The 23,449-nt window shown below is 44.8% G+C and overlaps 1 protein-coding gene across 1 annotated transcript in view; it reads left to right on the top strand.

The window, feature by feature from the left end:
• cenpl (centromere protein L) overlaps positions 1–20,851 on the top strand; it is a 48,093-nt gene extending 27,242 nt beyond the window's left edge. Inside the window, exon 6 of the mRNA XM_084327554.1 lies at positions 18,993–20,851. The gene's annotated coding sequence lies outside the window, so the exon portion shown is untranslated. The remainder of the gene's footprint in view (positions 1–18,992) is intronic.
• The last annotated feature ends 2,598 nt before the right edge of the window (positions 20,852–23,449 follow it).

Raw genomic sequence — 23,449 nt, 5'->3', positions numbered from 1 at the left:
TTAATGTGGATGTTAATGTTTATTATGGTTATATGTATGTAAATCAGACAGAGATAGCAGAGGCTACAACCACAAATATTATTTTGTGACATGGGTAGAACGGGAAAACAATTGGAAAAGAAATATGACAAGTTAAGGGTATAAAAATGATGTTGTTGAATGTGAACGGTATGAATAATCCGATCAAGAGGAGTAAGGTGATGACGAGGTCATCTTCTTACAAGAAACTAGGGATGCCCCGATCACGTTTTTTGCCACCGATACCGATCACCGATCGTCTTGAGCCATATCGGCTGATACCGATCCGATATCGATCGTTTTTGATTAAAAAAATTATAATAAAAAAAAATTTGTATACATTTTTTTTTTTTATAAAATATATATATTATATAATTAGATTTCTACTTGTAGTTGTATTATCTGCGAGACATCGCCACCACGCAACAAGTCAAAATGCTCGCTATCTGCAAACAGCTCCACTGTCTGTGTGTACTCGAGTAGCCTCCAGCTACGGCCAGGATTCTCCGGCGCTGCAGCTGGACCCTATTGGTATAAATCACATTCAGCATGCCCTCAGCCCGAATACGCATCGAATCAATGTTATAAGACATTGATATCAGGAGCTATCTGTAGCTACTGCTAGCCGGCTAGATAACGTTAAAACAACACCTCAGTGAACTATTTAGTTTAGAGCTAATGTGAGCTACCGAGTCAACGGAGGTAACTTATGCACTCGGCTATTGCTGGAGCATTTGTTGATATCAGCAGCTATCAGTAGCTAGCCAGCTAGATAACGTTAGACAATGCCTCATGTAGTCACTGGGTCATTTAGTTTAAACAGTAACGTTAGCTCGGTAGGTAGCCAACGTTAGCTCACGTCGCATGCACTAGAGCAGACTGTTGCCGGAGGCAGCCTCTTGTTTACATGGGTGCGGGAGGGGCAGGAGGAGAAGGAGGAGCCGTACGCTGCAAGCAGCTCTGTGTCTCTGAGAGAGCAGTGAGATCTCCGCTAAGAATTGGATCATGTTTTTCGATCGGTTTTGACGATCGGCGAAAATAAAGCATTATCACCGATCACCGATCTCATATTTATACTGAATATCGACCGATACCGATCGCTGGCCGATCGATCAGGGCATCCCTACAAGAAACACATCTAATATCACAAGAACATGAAAAGCTGAAGAGATTCGGGTATGAAAATCTGTTCTATAGTTCTTTTAAACAGAACCATAGAAGAGGAGTAGCTATACTAATTAAGAACACAGTGAAGTTTGAAATGATCAGGGAAATAAGAGGAGGTATGGAAGGTCAAATGGTAACACTAGTGAATGTGTATGCTCCACCAGAAAGTGAGAAATATCTATTTGAAACGATCTTTGATATCGTAGCGTTGGAAGGGGAAGGGGTCCTGATCTGTACAGGTGATTTCAATGTAGTACTGAACTATGATATAGACACGACAAGCACAAAGAAATGGAGGACAAACATATGAATATACAAATGGCAGAATTAGGAATCATGGACATATGGAGAGCAATGCACACACTAGATAGAGAATACACACATTATTCACATCCACACACAACTTATTCAAGGATAGACTTTTCTCATGGCAACAGGAGACGGATGCAGTGTAGAAGAATGCAGGATAGGGGTAACGGACATATCAGATCATAGCGCAATATATCTGACAGTGAATCTTAAAAGTAGACTGAGAAATACAGTTTGGAGACTGAATGTAGGACTAATAAATAACAAAGGTTTGGTTAATTAAGTAAAGGAAGACATAATTAGATACAGAGAAGAAAATGATAATGGAGAGGTAGACCCAAACATTTTATGGGATGCACTAACACAAACAAAATACTGAGAGAACCAGCTGAAATAGAGAAGACATTTGAAGAATATTATAAGAAACTATACACGCAACCGATAGCGGCAGGAGAAGAGGAGATGGAGACATTTTTAGACAAATTTGATCTACCATCGATAGGGAAGGAACGGAACAAAATATTAAATGCAGAGATCACAGAACAGGAAGTATGGAATGCGATCAGTAAAGCAAAGAGTAGTAAGTCACCGGGAAGCGACTGATTCCCCTTGGAATTCTACATTTAGACAGGAACTGAGCCCATATTAGAAGCAGCATTCAGACACACAATGAAAAAAGGCACAATGCCACCTTCATGGAAAGAGGCCATAATTACTACAATTCCAAAAGAAGGGAATGATGGAGAACTATGTAGCAGTTTCAGACCTGTGTCCATACTTAACCCTTTCTCTGCCACGCTTATATCCATCAATGTTTGATCACTGCCAGCTCTATTTGTCTATGGAGATGTTCACCTACTTTGCAGGGCTATAACTTTTTAAATTGTATTGCTAAATTGACATTACTATGGCCCATTCAACATCGATTAGCTATTGTTCAGGGTGTAGGAACGTTTTACTTTTTCATTCACACATTCATACTAAAATACCGTCCAGAGTATAAATATGTTTTTATCGTTTTCTGCAGTAATTCATAGAACGTGAGTTATAGCCATTTATGCATATATTAGATCATCAAATGCAGTTTGATAGCGATTGACGCCAGATAAAAAATTTCAATTGTACAAGGTCCTAAACATCATGACTTATCATCTGCTGGTGCCCGGAGTGGGGGGGGGGGGGGGGGGGGGTTATAAGTCTGTGGCCGACGTTAAATCATTTATGTAGTATGGGTGATGTATAGATCAGAGCAGTTGGTATGGATAATAATAATCAAACACGCTGAAACTCACCGCAGCTTCCTTGTAGCGATGGGGGGATGCTACTGGAGCAAAAAGATCATTATTATGGGATGTCGATCTAGTTGGTCCTGTTCCAGGTTGTATAATACTCAGGGTGTCTGCGGATCCTTAAAAAGTCTTAAAAAGTCTTAAATTGGTTTATCAATAATTAAGGCCTTAGTTTGTCTTAAAATGTCTTAAATCCATTTTCAGAGGTCTTAAAAATGCCATAGAAAGGAAAGATAAAATGCCATGTCATGTTTTATTATGCAATCTGGGGAAGTACGGTTAACGGGAGATAAAGTCGGGAGTTTTTATTGACCGCGTTGTAGCATCACGCAGACCGGAATGGGGCGGAACCAACACGGGTCCTTATGTTGGCCGGGAACAATTTCAGTGGAGTCTAGCTAACGTTAGCAAGGCGAAGCGGAAGCGATAACGTTACGTTTAGTTTAGCATTTGCACTCGTTAATATGGGAAAGTGCCAATTCAACGAGAACTGGCTCGACAATCCACTGTTTGCGCCATGGTTGGTCCCAGTCAAAGACCATTACGAGGCCTGCTGCAACAACAAAAAAAGAGCAGTCGAGTCGCACATGCTGAGCAGCGCTAAGCGTACCTCTGCAAAAACGGCGCCTGCAAACTACTATTTCGAATTTCTTTTCGGCCCCGCCATCTCGGGTAGGACTATAACATCTGCACCAACAGAAGTCTGGATAACATGCGGCTCCACGCCAACACTTGAAGCTGAGGTCTTAACTTGAAAATAATCTATTCACGGATGTAAACAAGGACATGTTCGATGAGAGTCACCCACTATGTATTTTTTCCTCCCACCCACCCCCTCCTAATGTACAGTATCCTCCCATCATATGTATGTTAGGATCTATGGGTAACAGTACTGTATATTTGCATATCTTATATGTCACAAATGTAACAGTACTATATACCTGTATGTCCCTATGCCATAAATGTCATGTATGTTGAGTGTCATAAATGTCACTATGAATTGAAAATGGGGGACCCTGATGTAAACAAGACTAAAGTCTTTCTCTGGTCTGCATCATCTTAACAATTGTGAGTATTGAGCCGTACTGTATTGTACCCATTCTGCAATCTGTTAAACAAAGTTTTCATTCATTCAACCAAACCACAAAAACAAAACGACCGGATGAATAAATGAAAAACTTTATTAACAGATAACAGATCAATACACACAATTGTTAAGGGGATGCAGACCAGAGAGACTTTCGTCTAGTTTACATCAGGGTCCCCCATTTTCAATTCATAGTAACTGTACTGTTACATTTGTGACATATGCAAATATACAGTACTGTTACCCAGAGATCCTAACAGAAAATATATACATATGATGGGGAGGAGACTGTACATTGGGGGGGGGGGGGGGGGGGGGGGGGGGCCGTTGGACATTTACGGTGCCCAGTTTCTAATTGCAGCCTCCCGTAGGTGCTCTTTAAGACCGGTTTTGAATGTGGGCAGGGGTAAAGTGGGTTTTAGGAGTGAGGTTAAGCAGTAGTCTGACCAGTTTGTTTTGTGATGTTTGTAATCTTGTTTTTAGGGCCTTTGAGGTGCTTTGGTACCATGAGGTGCAAGCATAGTCGTAGTACCCTTGAATGAGTGCTCCTGTTAGAGTCTTCAGGGTATTCTTGTTTACCAGAGAGGAGATCCGGCACAAGAATCTAGTTTGTTGGTTGACTTTTTTGATACCCTGGGGAGGGTGGTAATAGTTATGTGTTCTGACAGGTATCAGTCCCATTGGTGATAATCATGTGTTCTTACAGGTATCAGTCCTATGGTAGTATGTGTTCTGACGGAAATGTGGCTGTTGCACTTGCTGCTTGGCCCCTGGTATATTTTGTATAGCTATATTTGCTATTTATGTTTGGTCACCCCTTTGTTGAAATTCATCCAATCCAGTTACTCCTTTAAGTTCAAGATTTTTAAGTTTCCAAGTTATTTTTTAATAAACATCTTTGGACCAACGTGTCCCTAAACTTAAACTAATTGGTGTCGTTGCATGATTTTTGCCATTTTGTTATTGTGAAATTGGTATTAAATTTAATTCTGAGTGGCATTAAAAAGTCTTAAATCTGACTGGGCTAAACCTGCAGATACCCTGAATACTAATATACGTCCAATCATGTTGTTTTTATCGAGTTATGGCAACGGATCCATGTCCAGTGTGTCGAGACGAAATATGGGTGAGCACCACTTCCGGCCGCTCACTTCCGGTTTTGGCAACTCGCCGATCGGCCACCAGGTGGCGGTCTTGAACCGTTGGAGAGTTGAGAGGAGATCTACAGCACCCGTAAAGTCTCCGTGGGTGAAATATGATTGTCATGACAGAAATATTGATCTCAAAGACGCTGTAAGACGTCATTGGCAGATTACGCATGGCGGAGAATGACGTCTTAACACGTCATTGGCGATTAAAGGGTTAATGTAGATTACAAGATGTATACATCAATAATATCCAAAAGATTTGAGACATTTATGACTGATATTATAGACGAAGACCAGACTTGATTCATTAAAGGAAGACAGACACAGGATAACATAAGGAAGACAGTGCAGGTGGTAGAGGAGATACAAAAGGAAGGAGGAAGTGCAGTATTAGTTAGCCTAGATGCAGAAAAAGCTTTCGACAGTGTAAGCTGGATATTTCTATATAAAGTATTGGAGAAATTTGGATTAGAGACAAACGCTATGAAAACAATTGGGGCATTATATCAAGAACCGACGGCTAGGATTAAGGTAAATGGTAGTTTGACGGACCGGATTAAACTAGAGAGAGCTACCAGGCAGGGTTGTTGTCTTTCGCTGACGCTCTTCGATGTATTCATCGAACCACTGGCTCAACTAATTAGACAGACCAAAGACATCAAAGGGGTGGAGATAAGGGGAACATAACATAAATTGGGACTGTTCGCAGACGACGTGATAGTATATATGAGACAACCAGACACGAGCTTTCCGACACTGATGGATTTACTGACAGAATATGGATACTACTCAGGATATAGACTCAACGTGACGAAGACACAGACTTTAGCACTGAACTACACACCAATGATAGAGATCAAAGAAAAATACAAAATTAAATGGGACATGGACAGGATCCAGTACCTAGGGGTGAACATTACAAGAGGGGTGGAGGGGTTATACGATGCAAACTATACACAGATCAATCAGAAAATCAAGAGAGACCTAGAAAGATGGACAGTAATGCCCCTAGATTTCAGCTCAAGGATCAAAATCATTAAGATGAACATATTACCAAGGTTGTAACTGAGGGGTACAATTCCCTGACTGTATTACTAGATATGATACTTACTACCACTACCTTTGTACTTAATATTCGGCCACCCAGTACACGGCATAAATATATTATCATGAACACTCTCACGTAGATGAAACGGATCCAACACAAATGTACGAATTAGAAGCAGGTCTTTATTTCCTACACAGCGATGGTGTGTAGAATAAACACTTAATCACTTAATTACATTTATGAATTGAAATAGTATGCACTTTTATGGCAAGGAGTATTCGTCGGTATATCAATAGATAATGTCCAATCTCTGAAGGCGCAGGTGGTAACTATACGACCTGGAATAGTTAAGGAATAACAGCAATGATACTTTAATGATTATAGGCTGGATACACTAGAGGGGGTTAATCCGGTCGCTTGTAAGCCGACAGGAGTAGGAGGGGGGGGGGGGTAGAATCCAGCTGCCTCGTCCGGCCAAGGGTATCCCAGGAGAACCCACTGTAGTGCCGTTCAATGCGCCGGCGATCCTTGGACCACAGATGAAAGCAGGTGGACTCTTTGTGGGCCGGCTCTCTCCGGTCCACGGGGGAGAGATGTGGAGAGACCTCGTCTTGCAGAGCGTCTCCTCACCTTGCGTCCTCTCCAGGGGGGGGGGTTCCAACACACGGTAGTGTCGGGGGTCTTTATCCATAGAATAATCAAAGTATCCAAAGCATAATCCGTGCCTGTGAAGGCGGGCTGTCGTCGGTAGAATAATCCGGTATACAGGTCCACTCGCTCGTCGGCTCTGGGGCTCCTCGGGTGCAGCTTCACATAGGGTCAACCACCCTGGGTAAGCAGCCAGTTCTCTGCCCGAAACGATGGGGTACTGACTACGGTAGTATTCTCACCGCACGAAGCACTATATATTAACAGACTATTATTGGCTTAATAGACTACGTCCAACTCGACGATATAGTGCCAAATATGACTATTCAAATATTAATATACACGATGTCTCAATACCGATGGTAGGCCGAACTTGGCCTTACTCCCACACGTGGCATCGCGGGGAGGCTTTACGTCTGTGACTCTATTGGAGGGTAAGAAACTGGACTGAAAAGAAAGTCCTACTTTAGTAGCGCAGTATATATACGCACTATGAACAAATAGTCCCATTAGTGGTGCGGTAGCCAAATTCCTACGCGGAACTAGGACTTGTTCGTACATGTCGAGCGGTACGTTTGAACTGGGTCTGAGGGGTATGGCAGCCTGGCACCAAGGTCTCGACCAATAGTAGAATGGAGACTATTATGGGATGTTCAGTAGGCTAGAATGGATATTCAATGCATATTGTACAAGGAATATACAAGGGATATCAGGGAATATTAGAGAATATACAAATACAATTAAATATATATATATAAATAAATATATATATTCGGTTTAATCTGGCCCTTCACAACAGCCACCCCCTGAATAGGTCCCAGACCTAATCAGTTAAACGGAGACAGATTAATCGCGTTGTCTATTTACACATAAGGGTTTGCTGTAGGGGTCAGTCAACTTCACAAAGTCATAGGGTTGTAGGGTCATGGTCATCATCGATTGTGTCTGGGAGTCGAGGCAGTTCTATGAGCCTTGCCACGGGACGGGTGTAAGTGCGACCCTGGACGAGCACTTCAGCTGCTCGGACCTTGCCGTCGGCACCGGTGATCACTTTGCTTACGCGGCCGGCCGGCCACATAGCTCTGGGCAGTGATTGATCAATAATCATGACGACTGTTCCTTCTGTCAAATTGTCTCTCTCCTTTACCCACTTCTGGCGGGTCTGTAGAGACGGTAGGTAGTGCAGTAGGAAACTGTTCCAAAACTTGTCGGCTAATACTTGGCTGTACCTCCACATTCGTCGGCCGTTCGCTTCTTCAGGCCGGTACATGGTCTGGGGTAATGTGGGATCTAGCCGCCCCATCAGGAGTGTGTTGGGGGCTCTGCGTAGGCGACCACCCACTCTGATGAGGGTATGAGCGTCGCTCTCGGGGGCCAGGTGAATTAATCTGCTGTCGGATGGGACGGGCTTTCCTCCCTGTAGACAGGCCAATTCATCGGGGAACGAGTCTCTCTGGGCTCGCTGCAGTAGAAGCAATTCTGCTTCCTCGTAGTTAGCTGCTGACATATCAGCGGGGGACTTGCACTCCGGGTGGTACCGCAGGAATGTTCTTTGTTGTGCACTCTCTATGGACGTGCAATCGTTTATGTTAGGGTCGGTGGAGGCTACGGTGCTCAATCCACAGAACACAGACTTCTTAATTTCCACCTCCTCTGGACTTGCTTCCCTCGGGATAGGCATGGGCCACTGTCCTTCCGGGAGTCTTAGGAATGCGGGGCCGTCACTGTAGACATTGCGACGGGTGAGGTCATCCAGGGGCATCCCCCGGGTGATGACGTCAGCTGGGTTCTGTTTTGTATCAACGTAGCGCCACTCTGTTTCTCCGGTTAACTCTTCGGTTAAGTCTTGAATCTCGGTGACTCTGACTCCCACGAAGACTTTGTACTTGCATGAGTCCGATTTGATCCAGGCGAGTACCGTCGTGGAATCTGACCACAGGATTGTTCTAGACACCGGTATGGTGAGCTCACGTTGGATGAGCGTGGCTAGGTGCGCTCCGGCTAGGGCTGCGCAGAGCTCTAGACGTGGGATAGATTGTTGCTTGCGTGGGGCTATTCTCGAGCGGGCGAGGACAAATGCTGTGTAGATCTCTCCCCCTTGGTCTTGGGCCCGCAAGTAGGCTACTGATCCGTATGCGACCTCTGAGGCGTCACTGAAGACGTGTAAGTCCATTTTACATGTCTCTGGCCTCACCGTGGGTGGGAAGTAGCTTCGGCGCATATTAACGCCTGGGAGTGAGTGGAGCTCCATCTCCCACTCTCTCCAGGTGGATGCAAGGTGTGCGGGAATGGGGTCGTCCCAGCCCTGGTCCTTGTCCCACAATGCTCGTACAATCATTTTTGCCCTGGTGGTGTACGGTAGAATACATCCTAGCGGGTCATATTGTCGGGCGAGTGTTGTGTACACACTCCGTCTGGTGGTCGGCGCCGCCGCCGGCCTTCCCTGCTCCGTAGTCAGGGGCTTGTGTCTGTAGTGAAGCGAATCTGTTTTGAATCGCCACACCAATCCCAGGGTCATCTCCTGGGCTTCTCCCGGGATTGTAGCCATCCAGGTCTCGCTGCTGGCTGCCTTGTCCTCGGAGGAGAGGCTGCGCAGTACTTGCGGATCGCTGCTGGCCCACTGCCTGAGATCAAAGCCGCCTTTGATCAATGAGGCGCGGAGTTTAATCAGGAGAGCCTCGGCTTCTTCCTGGGTTGAAAGGCTTTGTAGACAGTTGTCTACGTAGAAGCTGTTCTTTACGCTGTGTCGGACCTCTTCGTCCGCTGCTGGGTCCTCTGCTACATGTTTCTGTAGTGCAAATGTCGCACAGCAGGGGCTGCACGTCATTCCGAAGGGGAGGACTTCCCATTGGTAGATGGCTGGGTGCTCATCTCCTGGCTTCTCTCTCCATAGGAACCGTAACAGGTGCTTGTCCGCCTCTACTAATCTCACCTGCAGGAACATTCCTTTAATGTCCCCGCTGATGGCCACCTTTTCCTGGCGGAAGCGGAGTAGAACGCCGAGTAGGGAGGGGCCGAGTGTGGGACCGGGCAGTAACTCTTTATTCAGATTTTGGGATCCGATCTGGTAGCTGCAGTTAAATACTATGCGGTCTTTACCGTTGTGATGGACCTTGTGGTGGGGCACGTACCACGATTCAGTGGTCTGGTCAGCCTCTTTAATGTCCATCTTTGTGACGTGTCCCGCTGTGATGAGCTTCTCAATCTCAGCGCGGTATACACTCTCTTGGGCGGGGTTCTTGGCTAAGCGCCGCTCCGTGTTCAGCAGGTACCGTTCTATGGCGTCTGTCTTGGCGTGGAAAGTAGGCATTCCTTCTCGCCGCAGGAGTGGCGTGGCGTATCTCAACACGCCGTTGACCGGGACTCTCTTGGTCCCTGTCTCGAGGAGGTGAATGGCGTAAATGTCATCCTTAGAGCGAATGTCTTTCTTTCCATTCTTAACGGGCATTTGTTCCAAGCTCCATAGCCGCTCTACGTGTTGCAGGAGTGCGGTTTCTCCCTCTGTGACTCGGGAGTGGAGACATCTAGTGGCTGTACTTCGGTTGAGAGATATGGCGAGCGGGCCTTGGAGAGTCCATCCCAAACGGGTCTCGACTGCTGCAGGACAGCCTCGGGGTCCGGTATGAACCCGGTCTATCGGGACAATGAGGTCTGCATGGTCGGAGCCTATCAACAGGGTCGGCATAGCATTGTCTATGAGCGGGATCGGTAACTTGCGCAGATGTGCATATTTCTCCATCAGCTTGACGACGGGGTATGTGTACCGCGACAGTCCTATTTCTTGGCTGGTGAAAGCGTCTGCAATCTGGTACCGTCGCTCAGGTTGGCCGCTTGCTGCGATAGAGAATGAGACATTCTCGCCCTTTATCGTCTTCAAATCTCGTCTTATTGTCCGAATTGTCATTTGGGTTTCGCTTCCCCGCAGCCCTAGCTGGGCCGCAGCGGAGGCGAGCAGCAGGGTCTTCTCTGACCCGTCATCGAGGACGGCGTAAGTGTCCAGGACTTTATTCTGGTAGCTTAGTGTCACACGCACTACTTTTAGGAGTACTCGGGCTCCACTGCTGCTGGCGGGATCGATGTACATGACGCTCGCTTTGCGGCTGGATGGTGCAGGTGAAGGGCGCCGTCTGTTACTGTCGTGAAGTATGTCCAGATGGGCTCCATCGCACTTGGTGCACCTTTTCTTTAAGCGGCATTCGGCTGCCATGTGTGAGCGCGCACAGCGAAAACAGCGCTTGTTGGACTTTATCCATTGACCTGCTTCCTCCGCGTTCAGCTTGGGGAAGGAGTCACATTGCGCTAGCCAGTGTTCTTTCTCACAGTAGGGGCACACTATCTTCCACTTCTCCGTTCTGGAGGGGGTACTGTGGCTCCTGCTGCTCGGTACTGACTCCGATTGGTGCATCACAGTCACCGATCTTCTTCCATCATTTAGTCGTCTGGTTCCTTCTCTGGAGCCAGGGGTGCTCCGTCCGAATGTATCTAGCCGTAGGCTGCTGACTTCTCTCGCCAGGAAGTCTGCTAGATCGAGGAGGTTCGGTTCGGGGCCATTTGGGTCTCTGTGGTCCCTCTGCCGCCTAAAGCGCTCCTGACGAGCGGGCGGCAGCTTCTCCAGGATCCTTTCCACATTTGAATTGGCGTAAAGTTCATACTTCCCCTTCTCTCTTTGCGCTCCCAACATCCCTACCAGGGACTGCACTCTGATGGACAGGTCGTCCAGTGCTCGATTGTCTATTGCTGGGGGTAAGCGGTCGATGTGTCGGATCTCCTGGATCACGTAATCCCATATGCGCCCATACCTCTGGTCCAATGCTACCAGCGCTGCTGTGTATGGGGTGGTGGAAGTCGCGTAGGCGAGCGCTATATTATGTGCGCGGGGCACCTTTAAGTGCTGCAGTAGGATGGCGTATTTGTGGCGTTCATCCAATACATCCACCAACATGGTCTCCAGACACATGCGGAGTTCTGTATACTGGGCCCGGTTCTCTTGGGTGAAGTCGGGTACCATAGGCGTGCCAATGTATGACGCTGACTGTGGATACATCGGCGAGCGTTGGGGGAGAGGCCTCCTAGGCGAGTCTCCTCCCGCTCCTTGGTATGGGCTGGTACCGGCAGTGTACCATGGCCCGCTTGTCCAGGTGCTGTTCCTCGGTGCGGGTCGTGCGTCGTGCTCACCCGTGTATAGAGTCGGGGGTCTGTAGCGCAGCTCCGCGGGAGTATAGCCTGGGCTGTACCGGACCTCCTGGTCCGGTAGAGTACTGTGCTGTCTTCGGGCGCGGTTCTCCTCCTCTTCCTCTTCGTCTTCAGTTAGGTCATCCAGTGCTTGTAGTCTCTGGTTTAGCCTCTCCACAGGATATGCTGCTCCTTCCCGGTTGCTAGGTCTCGCTTGGACCGGTGGGGGGAGGTGGTCTGTGGGGGGTATAGACCTCGTCTGTTGGTCAAGTTCAGGGTTGTTTACTCGGCTAGGGGATGCCGCCCTGGAGGTGTGTCTAGACGAGTTCCTGGAGCCTCTGGCGGAGGGAGAGGGTGTTGTCCGTCTGATCAGCTGTTCTATTAGTTGCGCTTGCTGTCTGTCGCGCTCTGCGTCCCGTAGAGCACCAGCAGCTGCTCGCTGGCTGTCTGCTCGGTCTCGGGCCACATTCTCTTCCATCTGAATGCGTCTTATTTCCAGGCGTATGTGCTCTTCTTCGCTCCGTTGCTGTATCTGCAATCGATCGCGTTCACCCTGGAGTCTATCGCGTTCAGTAGAGGCTTTCAGGCTGACGAGGAATGCCTGCTGTAGGGTCCTCTCTGCCTCGCTGGGAGAAGGCGGTTGTATAGGGGAGCCTTCCCTCGGGGTACTCCTTGCGGAGCCTTGGAGCTCTATCTCCACGGTGCTCTCCCCGTCTTCTTCCGTGCCGAGTTCTCTCTCGGTAGCGTTGTATTCCTCCCGGGACTCATCGGGGACTACTTCTTCAGTACTGGCGGGGTGTGAAGTCATGTCTAGTTCCCACTGGTCCCCACCGTGAACTTGGTCAGTTACATTAGAGCCCGTAGGGGCCTCTATGGTCGGGGTAGTCTGGGCGTTGGGGTTAGACATACTTTTACTTTCTAGTTTTACCGCGTTTACTGTTAGTAGAAGACTAGGTTGTTGACTGACAGCGTAAGCCTCTAAGTACTGAGGGAGCCGTCGTTCGCGCTGCGGGCGTTGGTTAGGAGGATCGTTTCGTGGAGTGTTCATCATAGGCCATTTCAATATTAATAACACTATATTAATATTACACTAATTACCATCCGGCTCGAAGGACCAATTGTAACTGAGGGGTACAATTCCCTGACTGTATTACTAGATATGATACTTACTACCACTACCTTTGTACTTAATATTCGGCCACCCAGTACACGGCATAAATATATTATCATGAACACTCTCACGTAGATGAAACGGATCCAACACAAATGTACGAATTAGAAGCAGGTCTTTATTTCCTACACAGCGATGGTGTGTAGAATAAACACTTAATCACTTAATTACATTTATGAATTGAAATAGTATGCACTTTTATGGCAAGGAGTATTCGTCGGTATATCAATAGATAATGTCCAATCTCTGAAGGCGCAGGTGGTAACTATACGACCTGGAATAGTTAAGGAATAACAGCAATGATACTTTAATGATTATAGGCTGGATACACTAGAGGGGGTTAATCCGGTCGCTTGTAAGCCGACAGGAGTAGGAGGGGGGGGGGGGGGTAGAATCCAGCTGCCTCGTCCGGCCAAGGGTATCCCAGGAGAACCCACTGTAGTGCCGTTCAATGCGCCGGCGATCCTTGGACCACAGATGAAAGCAGGTGGACTCTTTGTGGGCCGGCTCTCTCCGGTCCACGGGGGAGAGATGTGGAGAGACCTCGTCTTGCAGAGCGTCTCCTCACCTTGCGTCCTCTCCAGGGGGGGGGGTTCCAACACACGGTAGTGTCGGGGGTCTTTATCCATAGAATAATCAAAGTATCCAAAGCATAATCCGTGCCTGGGAAGGCGGGCTGTCGTCGGTAGAATAATCCGGTATACAGGTCCACTCGCTCGTCGGCTCTGGGGCTCCTCGGGTGCAGCTTCACATAGGGTCAACCACCCTGGGTAAGCAGCCAGTTCTCTGCCCGAAACGATGGGGTACTGACTACGGTAGTATTCTCACCGCACGAAGCACTATATATTAACAGACTATTATTGGCTTAATAGACTACGTCCAACTCGACGATATAGTGCCAAATATGACTATTCAAATATTAATATACACGATGTCTCAATACCGATGGTAGGCCGAACTTGGCCTTACTCCCACACGTGGCATCGCGGGGAGGCTTTACGTCTGTGACTCTATTGGAGGGTAAGAAACTGGACTGAAAAGAAAGTCCTACTTTAGTAGCGCAGTATATATACGCACTATGAACAAATAGTCCCATTAGTGGTGCGGTAGCCAAATTCCTACGCGGAACTAGGACTTGTTCGTACATGTCGAGCGGTACGTTTGAACTGGGTCTGAGGGGTATGGCAGCCTGGCACCAAGGTCTCGACCAATAGTAGAATGGAGACTATTATGGGATGTTCAGTAGGCTAGAATGGATATTCAATGCATATTGTACAAGGAATATACAAGGGATATCAGGGAATATTAGAGAATATACAAATACAATTAAATATATATATATAAATAAATATATATATTCGGTTTAATCTGGCCCTTCACAACAAAGGTTATTATACCTATTTCAGTCTCTACCTATATTAATACCACAAAAACAATTCAGGGAATGGGACACAGATATCAAGATTCATTTGGGGGGGGGGGGAAAGGCCAAGGATCAGATATGTGACTCTACAACTACCAAAGGAAAAAGGAGGAATGGCAGTACCCAGTTTAGAAAGCTATTACTATGCAGCACAGCTTAGAACAGTAGCATGCTGGTGCAATGTGAATTATGAAGCCAAATGGAAATATATAGAAACCAAAAGAGAGGGATTCAAAGTGCAGGCACTGATAGGAGATAGGGAGCTGTTCAGAAGACAGGAACAACTACTAGACCCAATTACCAAATTCACTATAAACATATAGAACACAATAGTAAAGAACTACAAGCTAGAAAAAGAATCCAAGATACTGAGATGGATAACACACGACAACATCAGGCAATAATGGACAGTAAGGGAAATGCAACATTGTATATAAAAGAAAAGTGGGAGAAAGAGTTAGAAATAGAGATAACAGAGGAGGAATGGTATAACACATGTAAGACACAACAATCAACCACAGGATCAAGTTTGTTGTGGAAAAACACAATTAGATTCTTTATAACACCAGAAATACAGGGCAATTACACACCAGCAAAGAAACCATGTTGGAGGGAGTGTGGACAAAAAATTGCGAACCACACACACATATTCTGGAGATGTCAGAAAATAAGAAACTACTGGGAAGGCCAAGTGTTGTATCTGGGGAACCCATCACAGGAAGGAATTCAAGGGGAAGACAAATACTTGATTAAGATACTAATGGTGGCAGCCAAGAAAGCTTTAACTAAACTGTGGTACAGGGTAGAAGCGCCGACGAAGGAACAATGGATAGAGATAGTAGAGGGGATACAGGAAATGGAGAGAATCGCACATTTGCTGGGGCTGCAAGAGGAGAAGTTTTAATCGAAATGGGAAAAGTGGGAAGAATATAGGAGGGGAAGGAATGACATCACAGGGGATTGAAAAGGATACAAGGAAATTATTGAAAATGTAAATATAGAATGGACCGAAGGACCCATGCCACACTTTTTCTTTTCTCATTTTTGTCCGTTTTATTTTTATTTCTTTTAATCTTTATAGTTTTGTATGCTGAAATGTATTGTCTATGTATGTTGTTGAAATAAAAAGAAAAAAAAAACATATGAATTTGATCGTTGATCTGACATTTATTTCTACCCCGATCACAGCTATCTGTGTATGGCTGTTTACCGTTGGGTAGGAGGAGGGGGGGGGCGAGCGCCCCGCTACGACGGTCATTTCATGTATGGACGAGGAGACATAATAGTGATAATCTAGCGTTGATTTTAGCGTTTTAGATAATCAGCCGAAAAATTACAACGTGATGACTGGATTACAGTAAAATGCCATTTTCTCGCCTTTTTCCTGGAATTACTGAAAAACACCCAAACCATACTCTATTCAAAACGGTATAAAACGGAAATGTATGGATGAAAAAACAATCTGTCTCAGGCATGTTGACTAGAAGCAACTCACTGAGACCCGACGGCGTTATTAGACCCATAGATATATTATAAGATGTATTTTAAGCACTCGCAAATGTCAGTCTAAAACTATATCCATTGAATAAAGACCTGGCGATGAATGGGGTATCAGCGCCCCCTGCTGCTGGCGGTCAATGTGTTAATTGCCCAGCCCTATGTATTGTCGTCATACAGCAAAAAGAAGTTGGCATCTAATGTGCATAACAAGTGTAGCAAGTGATTCAATGGAATATACTGTATATAACAAAGCTACAGAGATTTTTTTATGTTATGTTCTGTGTTTATTATATTTGTCACTGCTAATGTCATTGTTGTTATTGTGAGATCTTGTTATTGTTACTGTATTGTTTGTCTTTTGTGTATAAAAAGAAATAAAGGGCCTTATGAAGGTACAAGGAAAATGGATCATTGCAAACCTTTTAATAACTTTTGGCAAATTAACACAGTCCTTGCCAGCCATTGTACCCAGTCTGCCAGCACTATAAGTCTATGGAGTGGCTCACCTTCTTTACAGGGCTATAACCTTTTAAATTTTATTGCTATATTGACATTACTATGGCCCATTCAACATCGATTATCTATCGTTCAGGATGTGGGAACGTTATATTTTTTCATTCATACAAAAATACCTTCTAGAATATAAGTAGTTTTTATCGTTTTCTGCAGTAATTCCTAGAACGTGAGTTATAGGCCTCAACGCATATATAGATTATTGATTGCCGTTTCCCCCCCATACACGCTATATTAAAGAATTCAACTGTATATCATCGGTATACATTATGCTTCATGCGTGAAGGGGGGGGGGGGGGGGTCGTTTATAATTCCCCGATCATCAGTAAATGCTTTATGTAGGTTGGGTGATATATTGATCAGATCGGTTTGCTCACAAGGAAACTCACAATTGGGTTGAAAATAACGTTATATTCCTCTTACCGTGTGTCAAAGAGACTGGCGGTGAAAGATCCCAAGTATACGACGCCGATCGCCTAGGTCCATTTCCGGTTTGTATGTCGCAATAAACGCAGAAATCATATAGATTATTAAGTTTAGAAAGCGATCCATTATGTACATTGTGTCTGTCGGGAGTCCTGCAACGATATGTGACGGCCGGATGAGTTTAATCGACGCACATCAGCCCTATCCTGTTAACTCGCCCGACCATCCACCAGGCGGTGGTATTGAGCCGGCGTTGCCGTCACCTATAGGGTCCAGCTGCAGCGTCGTGGGTGTATATATGAATTATGAATGCCATGGCGAAAAAATGAAATATTGATCTCAAAATCGCTGGACAGCGTTATTGGCAGAATGCACATGGCAGCCAATATCGCTGTAAAGCGTTTTTGGCGCAGAAAGTATTAACACAGAGAATTAAAATGCAAATTGCCTGGTTTTTAATCTTGGAAGATGGAATTGTTGTTGTTCCCCCCCCCCCCCCAACCCCTTGTAATCAACTAGCAGGTGATTCTAATGAAATGATAACGGTGCTCAGTGAGCTGCGGCACCATATTGGTTGGACGTGTCATGAGAATACGATGAATATATCCATATTAGGGATGCTCGATATTGGCTTTTTTACCGATACCGATATTGTCCAACTCTTAATTTCCGATACCGATATCAACCGATATCAACCGATACCGATATATGCAGGGTTTCCCCGTCCAAAAAACTGAATAATTTCAGGTAACTAATAATTTCACTGGATATATATATAACAAATATTGTTATTGTTTTTTTTTGTTTTTAAACCGATACCGATATCACATTTTACTGCCGATATCGGCCGATAATATCGGTTGGCCGATAATATCGGACATCCCTAATCCATATTGTTTCCTGCAGAACTTTCTGTTTGCTGGATAATATATAGACTTCAGAAGCTTTTGGACCATGTGACACAAAAACATCTTTTAAATGTGGCAGGAGCTCCTTTTAGGCGGGTAGACGACTCACCTTCGTCTCCATTGAGACATGAAATGAAGGTGTTTTACACTTTCCAGATATATAGGCCATTTTCTAAGTCTTTGTACTGAAGGTCTAGTGAGCATGTACACATTGACCGCTACAGCAGGGGGCGCTAATACCCCATTCTTTGCCAGGTCTTTATTCAATGGATATAGTTTTAGAATGTGACATTTGCGAGTGCTTAAAATATATCTTATATTATATCTATGGGTCTAATAATGCCGTCCGGTCTCAATGTTGCTTCTAGTCAACATTGCCGAGACAGATTGTTTTTTCATTCGTACATTTCCGTTTTATACCGTTTTGAATAGAGTATGTTTTGGGTGTTTTTCAGTAATTCCAGGAAAAGGCGAGAAAAATGCATTTGACTGTAATCCAGTCATCACGTTGTAAATTTTCGGCTGATTATCTAATCATCCTGAAATCAACGCTAGATTATCACTATGTCTCCTTGTCCATACATGAAATGACCGTCGTAGCGGGGCGCTCCCCACCCCCACCGCAGCCAACGGTAATAAGCACATACACCTACACACAGATCGCGGTAAAAATAAATGTCAGATCAACGATCAAATTCATATATGATGTTCTTACCTTGTATCTGATGTAATGCAAAAGAGATAATCCAAATATCTTATCGCAATTCCAAATAATGCTCGTGGAGGTCCGCACCACACTACCGACCGTTTCACAATGACTCAGATCAGATCGCCTCCTAAAAGACACAAGCCCATTTTCAATGAGATGCAATAGCTCCGCCTGGCAGTAGAGGGCGGTGTTGACCGTCTGCCAGCTCAGACAGGGTCTGAAGACTATACCAGAGGCTGCGGCTATGAATTATGAATAGATATAGCGAATAAACGATATAACGATCCCAAAAATGAGTAAAGTCGTAGTTGGCGCTATTCGATTGGCGGCCAATAACGAGTAAACTCGTTGACGGCCATTGTGTTAATTTAACATGAAAACATTTGGTTTTGTTATTGTACCCCTAATGCAAATATTTAATTAATTAATTGAATTAAATTTGTGTCTTCCTTCCAGTGTTTTGCCCTTTTGACGCCATGGTCTGCATGTATCGTTTCCTGGGAGCAGACAAGCGCATGTCCCCCTTCCTGGCCCACAGGAGTCGAGTCATGAACAACAACGAATCTCTGCTGGACTAGGAAGCAGCCTTCTCAGTTACCCTCGTTTCTTCTAGGAGAGTTGTGGCGCTGATCAGTTTTGCCTTTCAAAATCATGGACAGTAAGATTGGTATACAGCCTATTTATTTATGCATCCTATTTATATTGAGTTATCAAGCTTGACATTTTATAGTCGGGTCATGCCCTAAGATGCTTTACTGACAATTATGATTGACAGTATTTCTTTATATACAATGTGGTTATAACTAACCACATTGCTCTTGACTTTTTGTTTATAATACGTTTTTCATTATGATTGTTTTGGTTGACTGAGCTTGATATTGTGATTTGTTTGGAGGAATATGGACAATACATGTTCAAAAATTTACTTTTTCATTCATTCATACAGTATTTATTTTATTTGTATCCAACTTTGTGGGCTCAAATAAAAAAAAAATGCGATCACATCCAAATTAGTTTTATTCAAATGTAGGGCGTACAGCTCTGAATCAGAAGATGTACCCATATCCAAGTAAAGTCATGGGTACACAGTCACAGTGTCTAGGAGCTGTTCCATTATTCACAGTCTATGAAGCAGCTCCAGGATTCACTAGTCTCCGTATTGACTTATTCATAGTCACACATTTTAAACTAGTATTATATCTATGTTCAAAGTAGCTTTTTTTTATTGAAATGTTTTATGTTGCCTTCTCTTGATTGATAATCGAGGCTTAGTGTTAGAGCAGCCAATTAGCCTGATGTTGATTTTATTGGGCGTTAAAGGAGAGGCTACAGCCATTATGTAGGTAGGCAGGCAGGCAGCCAGGACTCGCTGGGAACGCACCGCTAGTTTTTACGTTGCATATCTCCGTGTAAATAGATTCATTCGTATTCCACTGTATATATGTTAAGTATCTTGTATTATACTTTTGACCCTAAGATACACATTTTAGTATTTTTCCTTTTAGGGGGTGGGGTCTTTAGGGGGAGATAACAGGTTATCAGTAGATGCCACAGTGGTATACATCATCTGAAAGCATGCACTGTATATCGTATACAGAGATTGAAGTAATGTTGTGTATGTGTGTAATGTGTCACATGTAATGTATGAATATAGGTGTAAATATGTTATGTTATATGTGGAGAGAGAAAGATAAGTTGATGGGAGGTGTCTGAGATATGTACTGTAGTGTGTACTGCATGCTATATTTTTCTGTTGTGTTATTATGTTGAAATAAAAAAGAAAAGCTGGGAACCTGAAAATGTTATTGAGGTGCAGCCAAGTCCCTCCAAAACACCAAGACACATACATAGTCCTTGAGGAACTATGTATATTTTGTGATGTTGGTATTAAAACTGGGAATTTGAAGATTTCGTTAAGAATTTAATTGTTCAGAGATTGGATGGCGAGCACTTCTGTTCTGGAAATTGCTCAGAATACCACCCTTAATTGTCAATATACCTGGGGAAGCCAATACATCCTCTGAATGCCCAGGGCCCCGTTCCCCGTACCTGGCTACCTGAGTTAGCCGGATAATATCCAGCATAGCCTGACTTAAGCCAGACCTTTCCATTCCCCGACGCTCGATTGTCTAAATCACTATGACAACAGATCAAAAAGATTGAGCCTGGTCGAGAGCAGGGTTAAGTTCAGTTAGCTGGATGAACCATGGCCACGCCCCCACAAAGAAATGCCAGCTCGCTTCCTGAAATGATTCTCTCAGTCTAGATCTGCATTATACCATTCTGAATTATGTTCTTGTGCTTCGTTTGAAATGTAAAATAATATGTCTGCAGTAACGCTGATAATAAATCATATTCAGCCTATGAATTTACTTTGTCCTATATAATGCACGTCATATTTATACGGATACGGCGCTCGCGAGTCGCAACAGTTATTCGAGTTTGCTGTCTTGTCAGCTGAGGCGGGCGCGCGCAATTATCCTGGGTCTCAAGTCTGGTTCAAATGAACAAGACTGAATCCACCTTCGTGGAACAGGAAAATCCCGGATTCAAACATCGGGTTAATTGAATCTGGATAATGGGACTCTTGATCGACTTAGTTGAACCAGGTACGGGGAATAGGGCCCTGGTCTCTAGTTTGTGGTTGTAAAGTTGTGATGAGGCTGTGATTATCTTAGAATATGTAATTTTATACAGTGAGGTGGTTTCAAAAGAATGGTCTCAAACATCTGACATCACACATTAATGCAATTGGGCTCATTGCACAAATCCACAAGTCAGATTTTCAGTCATATCCAATTCATGCAATCCAAGACTTTAGGGACCCCAGTATGCGGAAATAGTGAAATACACCGTTTTTAGAATTGGCTAAAATAACACATTTGTATTGCGTGCAAAACAAACTGCATGGGATTAGCATAAAGTCGGCATGTCCATAAAGGGGACTATGTACCCATAGAACCCATTCTCATTCAGATATCTTGAGATCATTAGGGACCCCTTTGAATGAATGGCCATGCGCCCATGCCGTTTTTTCCCTCACCAACATTGTGCCTAACTTTAGAGCATTATTTAGCCCCCTTCCTGACAACTAGCATGACATGGTTGGTACCAATGGATTCCTTACCCACGCGAACATGGGGAGAACATGCTAACTCCACACAGAAAGGCCCGCTCCTGGGGTTCAAACCCAGGACTTTCTTGCTGTGAGGCAGCAGTGCTAACCACTGGGCCACCGTGCCCACTACTATGAAAGTAACTAATGTTGTTTTGGGGTCATGTATTATTTCTCAAAAAGTAAGCATTTCCAATGGGAATTCATGGTCCTTACTTGTGAGACAGAGGCTACTATAATATGCATAAGCATTTATTTTGCAATCTACATCGGCTGCGACTACAGCACAGATACATACATAGCAGTCAATGTATTTCCACGCTTCACTGACACGCAGCAGCAGGACAAAATTAACTTGAAGCGTAAAAGGAAGCAGCAGAAAATATCTTGTGTATTATGTCTGTCTCCTGTGCAGCAGACGCACCTGGTGGAGATTGCAGCATTGAATTGAGCGTTTCCGTCCCGGCCTGTAGATTCCCTGTCACATTTGCAGTGTAATTACATCCAATCTGAAAACATGTTTTGTTGTCAACAGAATCTCAGAGTGGAAAGGATTTGGCCAGAGGTGAACAATAGGGTTAACTACCCTTTGATACCCTAGTAGTGCATATACTATACCAGGAAGCCATCAACATGGAGGACAACGTGACAAGATGTTGCATCTGCATGGGGACCGGGTTGCCAGGTACACAGGTGGAGTGTGCATTTGCGCTCGCAAGGGTTTCCCCCTTAAAAAAAAGAAGGAAAAACATGCACAACAGATCGCTAATGCTGTCGCGTCCCTGACGAAGACGGACAGGAGCACTTGGATTGGTCCCAGGGTGTGGCCCCACGCCGCAACCCATGTCTGCTCCCGGCTGCCCTTGGGGGGAAGGATGACAGGAATTTAAAATGGGGGACCCTGATGTAAACAAGACAAACGTCTTTCTCAGGTCTGCATCCCCTTAACAATTGTGTGTATTGAGCCGTACTGTATTGTACCCATTCTGCAATCTGTTAAATTGATTGATTGATTGAAAAGTTTATTAACAGATTGCAGAATGGGTACAGTACAGTACAGCTCAATACATACAATTGTTAAGAGGATGCAGACCTGAGAAAGACTTTCGTCTTGTTTCCATCAGGGTCCCCTATTTTCAATTCATCATATGACACACATGACATACAGATAGACAGTACTGCTACATCTATACATTTATGACATACCAGATTTTCAAATACAGTACTGTTTGTGATACTAAAAAAATCCAGAAGAAGAGTATATACATTTGACATAGAAACTGTGCATTGGGGGAGGTTGGGTAGGTGGGGTGGGGCTGTACATTGGAGGTGGGGGGGGGGGGGGGGGGGGGTTGGGTAGGGGGGGGGGAGGACACTGTACATTGGAATACTGACATACATTTGACATGGAAACTGTACATTGGAGGAGGTTGGGTAGGTGGGGTGGGGTTGGGTGGGGCTGTACATTGGAATACTGACAAAGCCATGCTTGGTCTTTATTGTACAACTGGGTTAGGACATTTGTAGGGGCCAGTTTTGAATTGCAGTCTCCCGTAGGTGTTCTTTGAGAGTGTTTTTGAAGGTGGGTAGTGATTTACATTCCTTTACAGCTTTGGGTAGGGCGTTCCACATTGTTGTGGCATAATTGCGAAACGTGTTTAGTCCCTTGTTTGAGCCGAATCTGGGTTTTACATGATTTGTGGAGCTCCCTCTGGTGTTGTGATCGTGGTATTCACTGACCTTTGGGAAGTATTTTGACATGTACATGGGTACCATCTTCTGGCCGCCTCAGACCTAC

This window comes from Notolepis coatsorum, assembly GCF_963971535.1.
Source record: "Notolepis coatsorum genome assembly, chromosome: 13".
Taxonomy (NCBI): domain Eukaryota; kingdom Metazoa; phylum Chordata; class Actinopteri; order Aulopiformes; family Paralepididae; genus Notolepis; species Notolepis coatsorum.
This window is presented reverse-complemented; position numbering and strand designations above follow the sequence as displayed.